The sequence below is a fragment of the Cynocephalus volans genome, chromosome 9, assembly GCF_027409185.1.
Source record: "Cynocephalus volans isolate mCynVol1 chromosome 9, mCynVol1.pri, whole genome shotgun sequence".
In the NCBI taxonomy this organism is placed as follows: domain Eukaryota; kingdom Metazoa; phylum Chordata; class Mammalia; order Dermoptera; family Cynocephalidae; genus Cynocephalus; species Cynocephalus volans.
This window is the reverse complement of record NC_084468.1, coordinates 113,193,935-113,207,993: the sequence shown is the minus strand read 5'-3', so window position 1 is coordinate 113,207,993 and position 14,059 is coordinate 113,193,935. Positions and strand designations below refer to the sequence as shown.

At 40.9% G+C, this 14,059-nt stretch overlaps 1 protein-coding gene across 3 annotated transcripts in view; it reads right to left on the bottom strand.

Annotated features, from left to right (window-relative positions):
- Nucleotides 1-338, bottom strand: part of JADE1 (jade family PHD finger 1) — a 57,934-nt gene extending 57,596 nt beyond the window's left edge. For all 3 annotated transcript variants that reach the window (XM_063108044.1, XM_063108049.1, XM_063108047.1), the window contains exon 1: nt 162-338. The gene's annotated coding sequence lies outside the window, so the exon portion shown is untranslated. The remainder of the gene's footprint in view (nt 1-161) is intronic.
- Nucleotides 339-14,059: the final 13,721 nt, after the last annotated feature.

The following is a 14,059-nucleotide window of genomic DNA, read 5'->3' as shown; positions in this document are numbered from 1 at the left end:
CGAGCAAAGCAACAAAACCATCAAATATGGCTGAGCCTCTCGGCTCATCCTGCAGCCGCCGCCGCGGGACCGGGACGCGCTCACGGACCCACACGCGGACACGCGCGGACACACGCGAGGCGCGCCCACCCCGCGCGCCCCCCGCGGCCCCGCGCGCGTACCTGCTGCGAAGGAGTTCGGCCGAGGCGCTGGGCTCCGCGCCGCTTGCTCGCTGGGCGCCGCATGAGTTCGGGCCGCGGCCGGCGGACGGACGGGCGGGCTCGGAGCCGGCGGGCCCCTGCTCTTGCCGGAGCGTACAAACCCGGCAATCGCGCACGGAAGCACTCTCGGACGGGCGTTTGGCTTGTTATGGAGGAAGGACTGCGTGAATCAAACTCATTTCTGGGTCACTGCTGCCACAGGGGGGAGCACTTTAATCCCTTGCCAAAACGAGAGGGTGGGGATGGGAGGGCGGAGGGAGCGCGCGGGGAGCCCGCGGCTGGGGGCTGCGGCCGCGTTAACTCTTGGCGGCCCTCGCCGCGGCCGCTCTGGCCGGCGTCCGTGGGGCTCGCAAAGGGCGGCACTGGTCAACTCTTTAAAACCCCTTCCTTCACCTACCCTTGGGAGCCCAGGAATTCTTGCGGTGTCTGCAGGCAGGGAGGTGGGTTTTTAAATTATCCCTTTCTAACTGCTGTGTCGGTTCCAACTCTCGTCAGACGTCTAGAAATGGATTCTTTCAAATTAGTTTTAAATTACATAGATTAAAAATGTGGCTATTAGGGCGTGTAATTTGGGTGAAAGTTTTTATTTTTAGGCTAAATGGCAAAATAGTTCTTTTGTAGTAAGAGTTTAAGGGAGTCGCGGATAAAATTACATTTTTAAATACAGATAATCCAATTCTGGAGCCTGAACATCATCTTCATCTAAGTTTGTATCGAAGTGATTTATAATTGCAAATGAGCATTAAACCATTAGAAGATAGTGATTATTTGTAAATCGACACTGTCTTTATGTTACACAGTACTAAAGAAAGGGACATCTTCCAACTATGAATATTGAGCCCAATGATGAAACTGGAATTGAAAACTAATAAAAAAATCTGTCATCAGAGATTCATTTGGGGGATATTTATATGTAAAAAATGAGCGGTTACTGATTTTACACAATACAAACTGGCATTCCATATGGAGGGTAACATTTATTGCATGGATCCTCTAAGGAAATACAGACGTATGTGACACTGGGCTTCAAAAGGGGAAAGTACAGATTAAAACTCCCATTCAGTAAATAAGAACAGTGACCACTAATTACAAAATTGAATATTGAACCCTAAAGGCACACTTATCCCCTGGAAGAATTCTTCTGAATATACCAGGTTTGATTTCACACAATCACACATAACAACCCATCCATCCACATTCAGCATATTATGTGATAAATATTCAGCCTTTCAATGACTTTTCAGAAACCTAAGTTAACCAAGTAAATCTTAAGTATATGTCCTCTTTCTTCTTCTTCTGTTTCACTAATGAAGAATATATAGACCAGTCCTATTCACGTGCTCATTTAATCCTGTTCAAAGAAATCACAAATGTAAAGCATTGTTACCTATCATTACTGTTATTAGTATTGATTGCACTATAGTTATTGTTATTTTCATTGGTTCACTTTACATATACTCTGTAAAAGTAAGAGGACACAGGCTTCATAGCCAGACAGACCCTGGGTTGGGTGGAGCTCTACTGGTTACCAGCTTGGGTAAATTGTGGAACTTCTCTGAGCCTTAGATCCTTTCTGGGTAATAGAATGAGGTTAACAGCTGACTCCTAACCTGAAGTATTAAGAGGAATGAGATAACTCCATAAAAGTGTGGGAGCACAGACCCTGGCAGTAGGAGGTTATCCATTTTGTCAGCCATTGCTCCTATATCTCTCTCTTGATCTTCTCTCTATGGAAAATTGCAACTTTTCTAAATTCCAGCCAGCCTTACTTCACTCATTCTCCTTAAAAAAAATGTTTTGATCACATTTGCAACTTACTGGTGGTTTTTGTTTTTTTTTTTCCTTAGTCCCATCCCTGAAACATCAGGCAGCAAAATGAAAGTATTGAAAAGATGGATGATAAAAATAAAGAGGTAAATGGCACACAAACTCCTCATGTTGATACACTGATCAGGACTGAAGGTCCCACAAACATCCTCTCAAATATGCCATGGCTTCCGAATACTGATCAATGAAGGCAGAGCCATGTGCTATAAATAGTCTGGACCAGAAGTCAGGACACTCCTACCAGCTCACAATATGAGTCTGGACAAATCCCACTGGGCCTTAGTCTCCCCACTGAGATAATAGCAAAGATAATATCTAAGGTTCCTTTCCTCTTTTAACATTCAGTAATTTCTGATTGTTTTTACCAAGCTTTAAAAAGTGATGATTATTTGAAGAAATGGAAGACAACTTGAATTCATAAGGAACATACAAAAATATTGTTAATGATCAGCAGTTGGCATTTCTTAAATAATAGGTGTCTTTTGCCATCAGACCACAAAGGAAACTTTTATACCACCTATTTCTAAAATGGGAAAGGCAATGACATGGTTTGCCTTGTGGCAGCACAGATAGTACAGTCTAGAATAAGAAGTACTAAGCTGGCAATTAGGAAAACGAGTTTCTAATTCCGCTCTGGCACTTACTGTCTTACCTTATCAAATCATTCAGGATCGCCATTTCCTAGTATCTGGGAACGTTCTGTTAATTCACACTTTATTATCAGGGATGAAAGAACATTTGAGAAAATACCTACAAAGTAGTCAGTGTAGTTGAAACATCAAGATTGTCGTCTTTCCTGATCTTATCAGTGTTCATGTGATAATTACAGTTCTATATATCCCATGCATTCTGCTGTAGTCATATACAGTTTAATTATTTTTCTGCATGATAATGGAGATTTGTGAAATAAAAATTTGGATATTTATTTGGATATTCCTGATTTTGAAGCCATACATCATTAAACTTCTGAATGTTTCCTTAATCATTTCATTTCATCTACTTCTCTGTAGGTAAAGAAATACAAGGCCTTGACAAAAGATTCAGAATTGTTCATTTCTGAGTTGAAGTTAAAGTCCTGCATTATCTCATTCCTTTAGGGTAATGAGCAAGAAATTCTCACTGGCAGATACTATTACAAGTTGGTAACATTACAACAAAGAGAGAATTTTTTGTCACACAAGGACTCTCCTAGATAAAATGGGTTTTGTTCTAAAAGTTTATTTATACTGTATGTACTTTGTAACTTTGATTTTGTGCCCAAAATATACCTTGTTATAGAGGGCTTAGGTTGTCAAGTCCTTTTTAAAAAATAATTTAATAACTAAATGACAAAAAGAACTTTTTATTAACTTTTTAGCAGTATGTTATGGGGGGAATCTAGTTCAAAGAGAAATAAGTACATATAATTTGGAACAAGAAAAAATGAAAATCATGTTTAATACCTGTCTTGAACCCCTTGAGAAGAAACAGGAGGTGATAGGTAAGAGATTAGGAATAGAGTTCCCCATCCAACCAATTGATGATGTCACCAGTCCCGAACAAACTTGTAGCCCCTCTAGATAGGTCATTACAACCTTCAAATATGTGTCAATACCAACTAAATTTTTTTCTCTCAAGATTCTTTCTTCCTTTTCTTTTTGTTTTGTTTTGCTTTCTTTTGATTTTGGTCGCTTTATTTTTGTTGATTTTTATATTTTTAAAGCAAGTTTTAAGATGTCAAAGAGAAACGAGTCTGAAACGGGACAAGAGAAGATCATTTAATTCAGCTAGATGGAAACGTCCAACGCTGAGAAGGTGTAAAATAAGAAAATCTCTTCTCTAATAATGAAAAGAATACATGATAGTGGAGGGAATTTTGCAAATTTAGAAAAATGAAAGAAAGTAATAAAACTCAACCACAAAGATAACTATTATAAACATTGCCACATATTTTTTAGTCATTTTTCTATGCATTTTTAATAAAATTGGAATGATGCCACACATTACATTTTCCAATCTTCCTTTTTCACTTACATCTTTCACTTTTTCATTTTGGTATTTTATTTTCTCAGGTAATGTTCATTAATTTCAGGTATTTGACCACTTCCATACCATACCTTCCTCTACAGGCCACTTCAACTATGTATTTTCATAGCTACTCCCTGGACTTTGTCAACTACTTGGAAATTTCTACTATCTTTATTATCAAACTCAAATATTTCCCATTTTGACCACTACCTTGAGACTTCCAAAGCCTATACATCCCATCCCACCTTTCTCTTTATCTGAAAATTCACTCTAAAACTGCCCCTTCAGCCTTCTCTTCTTCCTAGGAGCAGAGCAAGGGGTGTTAGCTCAAAATGCCATCTCTAAGGAGCAGCAGCAGCGCTGCAGCACCTGAGAACCTGTCAGAAATGCATTATTTCCAGCCCCAGACCTACTAAATCAGAAAGCGGGATCCAGCAACCAGTTTTAACAGATCTTCCAGGTAGTGTTCAGATCCACATTCAAGTTAGAAAACCACTGGTGTAGGTGTTATTCCCACCCACTTACACTCCTATTGTTTTCTGAACTTTCTTGTTTAATTTTCCTTCATTCATCAAATATTTATTATGCAATTATTATGTTCCAGGCACAGGGGTAGGTACTGGAGATGAAACAACAGGTAAACAGGCGAGTAGGCCTATTCTTTGCCCACAGGTCAGTAGAAAATATAAATATATGATCACAAGAAACTACGGGGCTTAAGGGAAACATCTAGCATGGACACCTAATCTTATGTCTGTGTGGTGGGAGGAGAGATGAGGGACACTAAAGCTGCAACCTGAAGGATGACAGGTGTTAGCCAGGTGAGAGGAGGGATGGGGGTCGAATGCTGTGATTTTTTAGGAACTCTCTGGCTTCAGTGTGGAGAAGTGGATGGGCTGGGAGGGCAGCAGGCAGGTAGACTGGAGGTGGGGAGGCTAGTTAGGAGGCTTCTGCGGCTGCCAGCGGAAAGATGAAGGAGGCCTGAACTGTTGTCGTTGATTGTGGAGTGGAGACAAGCAAACCAACAGCCAGAGATGAAGGCATCGTTAACACTGCCCCAGGTTTTTGCAGGCCTCCAGCTCGCCCAGTTCAACAGTCGCTCCCGGAAGGCGTGTCCAGGGGAGTCTCTGGGGCTTATGCGGTCCCTGGGGGCATTTCAAGGAGGTCGCCCCCGAGGTAGAGGCAGTCGTCTGGTCAGAGAACCGTGCAGAGGAACCAAGCGAAGATCCTGCCGGGCAGTGAGTAGGTGGAAGCCCCGGTACCGAGGGATCCAAGTCCTCTCCGGGCGCGCAGAGCCTGCCCAGTGCGGAGGGCAGGCAGAGAGGGGGCCCCGTGGGAGGACCGAGGCTGGGGAGGACTCCGGCCCCTCGCGGGGGTCCTCCTCCTACCTCCCTTCTCCGACAAGTCTGGATCAGACCCCGGGCCTCCCTCGAGTCCCCGGGGTCGCCACTCCACAGTCTCTTTATCCCTCCGCCGGAAAGCTCCATTTTCCCCCTTTTCTTCCACAATGCACCTTAATGGCCCATTATAACCTGAGCCCACATCATTAGCAAATGAAGAACGGGTTCTCTTTTCTCTAAGGCAGAGTGGGCTGGGGGGAAGGGGAGAGGAAGCAGGAGAGAGGGGCCCTCCCACTGGTGTAGTTCGAATGTTAATGAAGCAAAGAAAAGGAGGTGCAGTGGCTAAATTTGTATGTTAAAATGGCTTGAAGATTCACTTTTTTTGCTTGTGTGTGTGTCAAGAGGCGTATTTAGTTGTGGACAAGATCTGATGGGTTAGATGTCAGAGGTGAGGAAGAAATTCGCCTAAAAGACGACGACATCCTGGTCTCTGGCTTAGAGTGGATTCCTTCCTTTATTCAACAGATACTCATTGCCCCGAGCTCAGGGCCTGCAATGGTGAACAGGACAAATAAACCCCTGCCCTTCTGGAGCTTATTCTCAGAGAAGGAAAATGCAATAATGGGAAAACGATGAGTTCAGTTTGAGGTGCCCTGAAGACACCTAATTGAAGATGCCCAGAGGGCCTATGGGACCCAAGGGAGTCCTGTGCTGGAGAGAAAGGCTAGGTTGCAAATACTGAGTTAGGAGCTGTCAGCATAGACAGATTGACTGAGGCACGGAGTGGATGAGATAAACTGGAAGTGTCTATAAAGTAAGAAGAAAACAGGGCCTAGGCTACAAACTAAGAGAAACATTTAAAGGATGGTCAGGGGAAACTGCAAAGCTTCAATGGTTTCCTTGAGAACAGTCCTAGAATAATTCAAATATGTTAGCCTTCTTCATGCCTGAATCTGGACTTCTAAGCACCACAGACCCATGCTGATTGGTTCCAGGATACATTCCTCATCTCCCACCTTCACAATACCCTGAAATCACTCTATTTCCCTGGTCAATTCAATCTCCCATTCTCCTCAGCATCTATCTCAAAGCTTCCTTCCTGTCCTTAGTCTGCCATCCTGCCACCTACCTCCGCACTTTCAGCAGAGTTGCTACCTCCTACCTCACAGAGGTAACAGGCCGTTGGACAAGAATGCCTTCAACCTTCCAGTGCCAAACTCTGAATCTTCCTTACAGGCCCATCCTCTCCCCTTCTTCCTGTCACAACGGGAGGAAGATGACCCTCCCTCCACCTGTGCTCAGAATCTGCCCCCAGGTCCCTGAGACTGGCCCACCTTCTCTGGTCTCTAACTCAAGATTAGCCCTTCTCTCTCAGGTTCCTTCTGCTTCTCTCAATATGGACTCTTTCCAAAAAACATTTAAATATACTCATGTTTCCTGCTAAATAGAAACCCTTTCAAAGCTCTCTTTCTCTTCCTCCCCCTCTACAGTGTCACTTTTTGAAAAAAAACTCACCCTTTGTTTTTTGAAAAAAATGATCTACGATCACTTTTTTTTTTTACAGCAGGCAGGTAGGGTATCCAAACACTTGACCTTGGTGTTATAACACTGCGTTCTAACCAACTGAGTAATTGGCCAGCCCTGCACTCACTCTTGAGCCCAATGAAATCTGACTTAGGCTCTCGATCACTCCAGTGAAACTGCTCTTGCCAAGATCACTGTTAACAATCTTATTGCTAAATCCCATGTCGATTTCTCATCCTTGTTTTATTTGACCTCTCACCAGCATTCAACATTGTTGTCTATCCTTACCTTATTTCTTGAAATATTTTCACCTGGCTTCTGTAGTGCCAACATTCTTCTGGTTTCTCTCCTACCTTTCTGGCCTCTGCTCAATCTCTTATAGGTTCCTCTTTCTCTTTTGTTAAAGCAGTGCCTCAGACAAACTGTTCTTGAGCAACTGAGAAGGAGCTTTTTGAAAAATCCAACTGAAACAGTAATTTTGGTTGAGACATTTTATAAAAGAAAAAAAAAAGAACGGTTCACTAACCATGTTTAGAATGGATGCAAAAAAAACATCTGGTTAAAGATTATTAGGCTAGTCAATCAGCTGGGTGGGTAACCCTAGCTTCCCAGAAGGAGTTCTCAGTCTTATTACAGTCTGTCAGAAAACTGGTCACGCACTTTATCAGGAATGCTAATTGCTTCCCAGAAGGAGTTGTAAATTACATCACACAAAAAATTTCTGTCCCAGACCAGGTTTGAGCTAATTTTTTTTCTTACTTCCAGTCTCTTAAATGTTGGTCTTCTCTAGGTTCTGTCCTAAGCCCTCTTCTCATTCTACATATATCACTTGAGCGATTTTACCTACTCCCGTGATCCCCCAAACACATCTGTACAGCAGTTTCACACCAAACCTTCAGACTCATACCTCTGATAGCTTCCTGAACATCCCCTTAGACTTCCCAGAGGCATCTCAAACTCAGTGAAACCCAACTGAACTCATCTTCTCTCCCACTTTGTGCCTCATCTGTCCCTTGTCTCAGTTAGTGGTACTACCAGCCACAATTGCCACCCAGGCACCAAAACATCATCCTTGACCCTTTTTTTTCCCTGATACCTCCTCCTCCACCATCACCAACCCAATCTATCATCAAATCAATTCTATACCAGGTCTCCTCTCACCATCCCTACAGCTACTGTCATCATCTCAGTGACCCAAACCACTGCCTAACTGCTTTCCCTGCCTCCAATTGTATCTTCCTCTAATTTATTCCCTACACAGTAGTCAGTGTAATCTTTTTAGAGCAAAAATCATGCCATTTAATCATGATCATAAACGATCATGCCATCCTCATTTAAAACACTTCACTGTCATTTTCTTCTTCCTATTTACTCCAAATACATCAACATATCCTATGAGGACCTTGTTTCCCAATTCCTACTCACTTTTGCTAGTCCTCTTTTCAAACCCTCCCCACTCCATGCTTTTTTACTTCTCTTCAGTGGTATCACTTCGGAACCTTGGAAAATGCTTATCCCTAAGTTTGGCTAATTCTTCCCTATCTACACTCTTCTTTTGGCTCTTAACTCAAGATCCACCAAAAAGCCTGGTCCTACCTCCCTAACTCCCGCTCTTCTCTATGCTTCCGTGACATTCAGCACTATCTCTCTATTGTCACTTCTCTCACTGTTTTGTAATTGTTTATACCCTTCACTAGACTATATGTGATTCAAGGACTTTGTCAATTGTGTTCTCTATTATGTCCCTAGTACTGGACCTAACAGTTCATAGGAACTTAATAAATGTTTTGAATGAAATGGATGAATGACCACTATATTCACATATTTAAATAGTCTCTAAAGCACTATTGAAAAACAGATTATAACTTTCATTCTTGTTTTCTTATGCTAAAAGTAATAAATGTTATGTTTCAGAGAAGCCATAATTAAAATGAAAATCACCAAAAAGCTATTATTCAAAGACTGTCACCACTAAAATTTGGTGTTTATTTTTTCTGGACTTTATATATTTACATGTGTTCATATATATGTACATACATTTCTAAACAAATAGGATCATACTGTAATTCTATTTTGTGCCATTTTATTTAATTTATCCATACAGTTGGGCTTTGAGATTATGTCTATATTTTTTGCTATTATACAGAGTAATGAAGTATCAGTACAGTACTATCAGAATGGCTAAAATAAAAAATAGTGATAACATCAAATGCTGTCAGGGATGTAGAGAAACTGGATTACTCATAATTGCTGGCAGTCCAGCCACTCTAGAAAACAGTTTGGCAGTTTCAGATAAAACTAAACTTGCACTTACCATTTGACCCAGCAATTGTACTCTTTGGCGTTTACCCCAGAGAAACAAAAACTTATGTTCATATAAAAGCCTGTACACAAATGTTCATAGCAGCTTTATTAGTAATAGCCAAAAACTGGAAACAACCTAGACGTCCTTCAAAAAGTGAATGGATAAACAAATTGTGGTACATTCACACCAGGAAATATTACTCAGCAATAAAAAAGAGTGAACTAGTGATACTACATGAATCTCCAGAATTTATGCTGAATTAAGAAGGCCAGTACCAAAAGGTTTCATACTGTATGATTCCGTTTATATAACATTCTTGAAATGACAAAATTATAGAAATGGAGAAATTATCAGTGTTTGCTATGGGATAACAAGGGAGTCAGGCAAGGAGGGAAGTATATGTAGCTATATAAGAGCAACATGAGGAACCCTTGTGATGACAGAATTTTTATGAGTGTTGACTCAATCCATGTCAATAACCTGCCTATGGTATTGTGCTATAGTTTTGCAAGATGTTACTATTGGGGGAAACTGGGTAAAGGGCACACAGGCTCTCTCTGAGTTATTTCTTAATAACTGCATGTGAATCTACAATTATCTGAAAACTAAAAGTTTAATTAAATAAATATATAGCCAATTAGAAAAGATAAAAACTTAAACACTAACATATTCCTAGAAAGTAACCTAAAAGATAAAGGGTTTTCCCTGTGTTATTCAATGGAGCCACATGACTGAAAAATTAACCTGGCCATAGATTGTGCTGATGTATACATTTCTAAGACATCTGTTCTGTTGCAGGAAGGCATGCCTTTCGGTACTAGCAGAAACATGAGAAAAAGAAGAGTTGCAGCAATGGAGAGAGAAAAGGAGCATTGAAAATGGAAAAAAATATAGAGAGTGGTTCTTCCTAGGGCCCTTTATAAATATTCTCTGTCACCTGGCTTTCTGGTTTCTACCCAAATGACCAAAAGAAATGAACAGCTATGCCCTTTCTATGGTAGAGACCCACCAGGGACCTGGGGGCAAGGGAAGAATCTAAGTCTTGCTTCACATCAGCCAACTCTTACCTAATCTCTCACACATATTTCTCCACTCTAGTCCCCAAGGCTTCACCCTGGATGCCCTCCCCATTCTCCCAGAATCCCATTCCCCTAGCCGCCCCACTACCAGAACAGAGCACCCATGCAGACATCTAATATATCATTGCCTGACTTTGAGTCATGGGTCGAGCCCACTAGGTCAGTCTATAACATTCATCTTAGTTTTAAAAACATGAGAGGGACATTGTTGGCAAAAATCCAGGGGTAATGAATTCTATGTTCCAGAAACAGAGAAACTGAACTATTTCAATTTGAAAGTAAGAGCTGGCAGGAAACCAACAGAGCTAACTCCTCTGGGTGAGGGGGAGGGGAGGGGAGGGTGGTTAGTTAACTTGTAGGTCTGTAAGGTGGGCAGATTTCTTTAAAGAGTAAACAAAGCAATTTTAGACTTGAGAGAATTAATTGGCATCCAAAGCCAAGAATATAAATAATATTATATAAAAACCTTGCTTGAGTGAGAATTCTGCAATCGAAGCATTCTGACTCTAATAGCTAAATTGTAAAGGAAAAGAGTATAGAAAAGGATGTTTATTTATCCATTCATATTATCATATAAACCATTCATGGTGTATATATCATCTTTTTTTTTTACCATGGCAAGAAAAGATTGATGCTTTTTAGAATTTCTATGTCTACGAAAATAGTCAAGGTGCTTTTGTAAGTTACAGACAATGCTAGGATACTCTTGCATTTGCTCTGTCCTCAATAATAAGAGAAACTTCATTTATGCGTAAGGTAAAACTGGGGAACTAATAATGGCTTAATAGCAATTCCAGTTCACTTTGTCTGGTAATGAAGGACAGAAATAGCATATATATAAATAGAATTCAAAGATAATAAAAAATCTCTTTGCTTTAACCCTTTGCCTTTCTCACATCCCTCCCTGTCCACCTAAAATATTAGAAGTGAAGTGAGAGAAAGGCACATAAGAAAAACAACAAAGTAAAGTGCCTGGGAAGACTACACCTCTGTCATCTTCTTCCAAATTATAAGCATCGTTGTAAACAACATTGTTCGGACAAAGATTTATGTACAAAAATGTTCATTTGGAGGTTATTAATTTTATTACAGCAAAAAAAAAAAAAAAAGGGAAACAATCTAAATGTCCCAAAATAAGAAATGTTTAAGTAATTTATGGCATGTTAATATGATGGAATGTTTTGCAGTCATTAAAAGAAGTCACATTTTCAAATAGCAAAAATTAAAGAGTGAAAATATGTACTAATGGTGGGGAAAAGAAGGAAAGGGGAATCTCATGCAATGCCAGAGAAGATTGAATTGTTATAGCCCTTTAGCAAAGTAATCTGGCAATATCTATTAAAATAAAAAATATGCTATTCAGACAGGACCCTGAGGAAAGCAAAAGCAGGTAAGGACTATGCCATGGAATCATTTTATACAAACACAAAATAATTTTTCTGGAAATAATCCAAAGGGAGAGATCTTACTTCCAAATCCCCAAACACTCTTATAATGTCTGTGGGGATCCAACCCTGTGAGATTCTCAAGCTTTGCCCTTACTTTATATACGAGCTCTTTAAGTAATAACATCTTTCGCTTGGCAACCATTCAGTGATGTTTAGGGACCACCTATATTGTACAGTCTACCTAGACTCTTTTCTTTCTTCGCTTTCTTCCTCCCCCCTCAGCATGTAATTATGGTGTAAATTGCCAAATCTGGTTAACTCTGAATCTGCAATGTGTTTCCCAACTGTCCTTTCTCCTCGTTTCTACACCCTCTATCCTGACTCAACTGTATTACCTTTTACCTGATTCATCAAATAGTATAACTGGTTTTCCTGCTCTGATTTATTTTTCACACTGTGACAAAAGCAATCTTCCATGAAACTCTGACCATGACACTCTCCTGCTCAGAACATCTGATGCCTCCTCACTGGGTAGACAGCAAACCTCAACTCCCCAACACAACACTCCAAGTTTCTAAGCAACTGGCTCTAAACATGGCCTGAACTTGCAGCTCCAGTGCCCTTGTGCATTGACCGTACTGATTCCCAGAACCACAGAATGAAGCCTTATTGGGAAATAGTCCCTTGCAGATATAATTAGTTCAGATGAGATCTTGCTGGATTAGAGTAGGCCCCAAATCCAATGACTGGCATCCTTTAAGAAGGTTATGTGAAGACAGAGAGACACACGGGGAAAATGGCCATGTGAAGAACCAAGCAGAAATGGAGTGATGCCACTCCAAGCCAAGGAATGTCAATATGGTAGGCAGCTTCCAGAAACTAGAAAGAGTTAAGGAAGAATTCTTCCTTTGAACCTTTAGAGGGAGCATGGCCCTGCTGGCATCTTGATTTTGGTCTTCTACCTTCCACAGCTGTGAGAGAATAAACTTGTATTGCTGTAAGCCACCAAGTTTATGGTAATTTGTTACAGTAGCTCTAGAAAGCTAACACAATTGGTTAGATGTTTTTTAGTGGAGAAAAACAAAACAAAATAAAACAAAAAACCAAAAACTCAATTTAGCTTAAGGAAAAAGAAATTTATCACAAAGACATTACTGTATTTCAGGGAACCCAAGGGCAGAAGTGCATCTGAGCCTCATGAACCTGCAGAATCAGAGATAAAAAGGCCACCAGGGTTCTCTCTCTATGACATTTTCTCCCTTTGTACCTGCTTCATTTTTTTCTCTCTCTCTTCCTCTCACTCCTTCTCTCTCTCTTCTTCTCTCTTCCATCATTTCACAAGGTCATAGTCATCAACACATTCCAAGTTGACCTTTACTGCCCAAAGAGAAATTGACTACTTTTTCTCAGTTTCAGATCCAAAAGTCCCAAAGAAGAACTGATTGGCTTTTTGTCCCATAATTCCACCAACATTCACTAACTAATAATATATGGTCAGAAGGTGGGATCATATGGTATCATGTGGATAAAGTGGTGCTGGGAGGGGGAAAGGAGAAAGAAACTACAGGCCCATGATATTTACGCTTCCCCTTTTCTGGAAGTACCTCTTTCTCTTATTCTCTATCTCTGCTTTTCCAAATTGTACATGTCTTTCACAGTTTGGCTTAAAGGTCACCTTTTCCACAAGAAATGTCCGTCTCCACCATTAGACCATGAATCCTCAAAAGCAGAAACATGTATCTTGTTCCTTCCTATACTCTCCTCCACTAAGTAGGCCTCAGACATTTGTGGCTGCTTGTTGAAACCTTTCTGGATCTACCAATTCAAAATTCATCCCACCTTGCTCCAGGCTTCTATGGTACTTTCTTTGAACTTCTTTTATTGCATTTGCCACCTTCTGTCTTTTATTTATAAATGTGGTTTTCTCCCTATCTAAGGTGTCAGTTTCTTGTAGATAGGGTCTAATACTTTGCACATAATAAGCAGTAACTATTTGTGAAATATAATTTCCCATCCCCTAAAAAGTCCAATTAACAGCATGTAAAGTTAGTAGCAATGGAAATATAGATACATATATAATACCAATGTATTTTGATGCCCAATATAATGACCTAGTTTCTACCGTTCCCCACGCACATGATGGACTCAAACCACACCTTCTTGCCTAATGTAGTGAAGATCCCTCTTCTGCCATTACAGCCAGGCCTTGGAGCTTAGTGCTGGAGGAAAGACGTCCTTTCCAGAAGCCCACATCCGTTCAGGCCTTCAGTACAGTGGGAAGCAGGGGGAATTGCGGGGATGGGGTGGGGGTGGGGTTGCTTAGGCACACTGACAAAGACCCAGGAGGGGAGATTGTCGTTGTCAGCTGGGATGTAAGGGCAACAAGAGC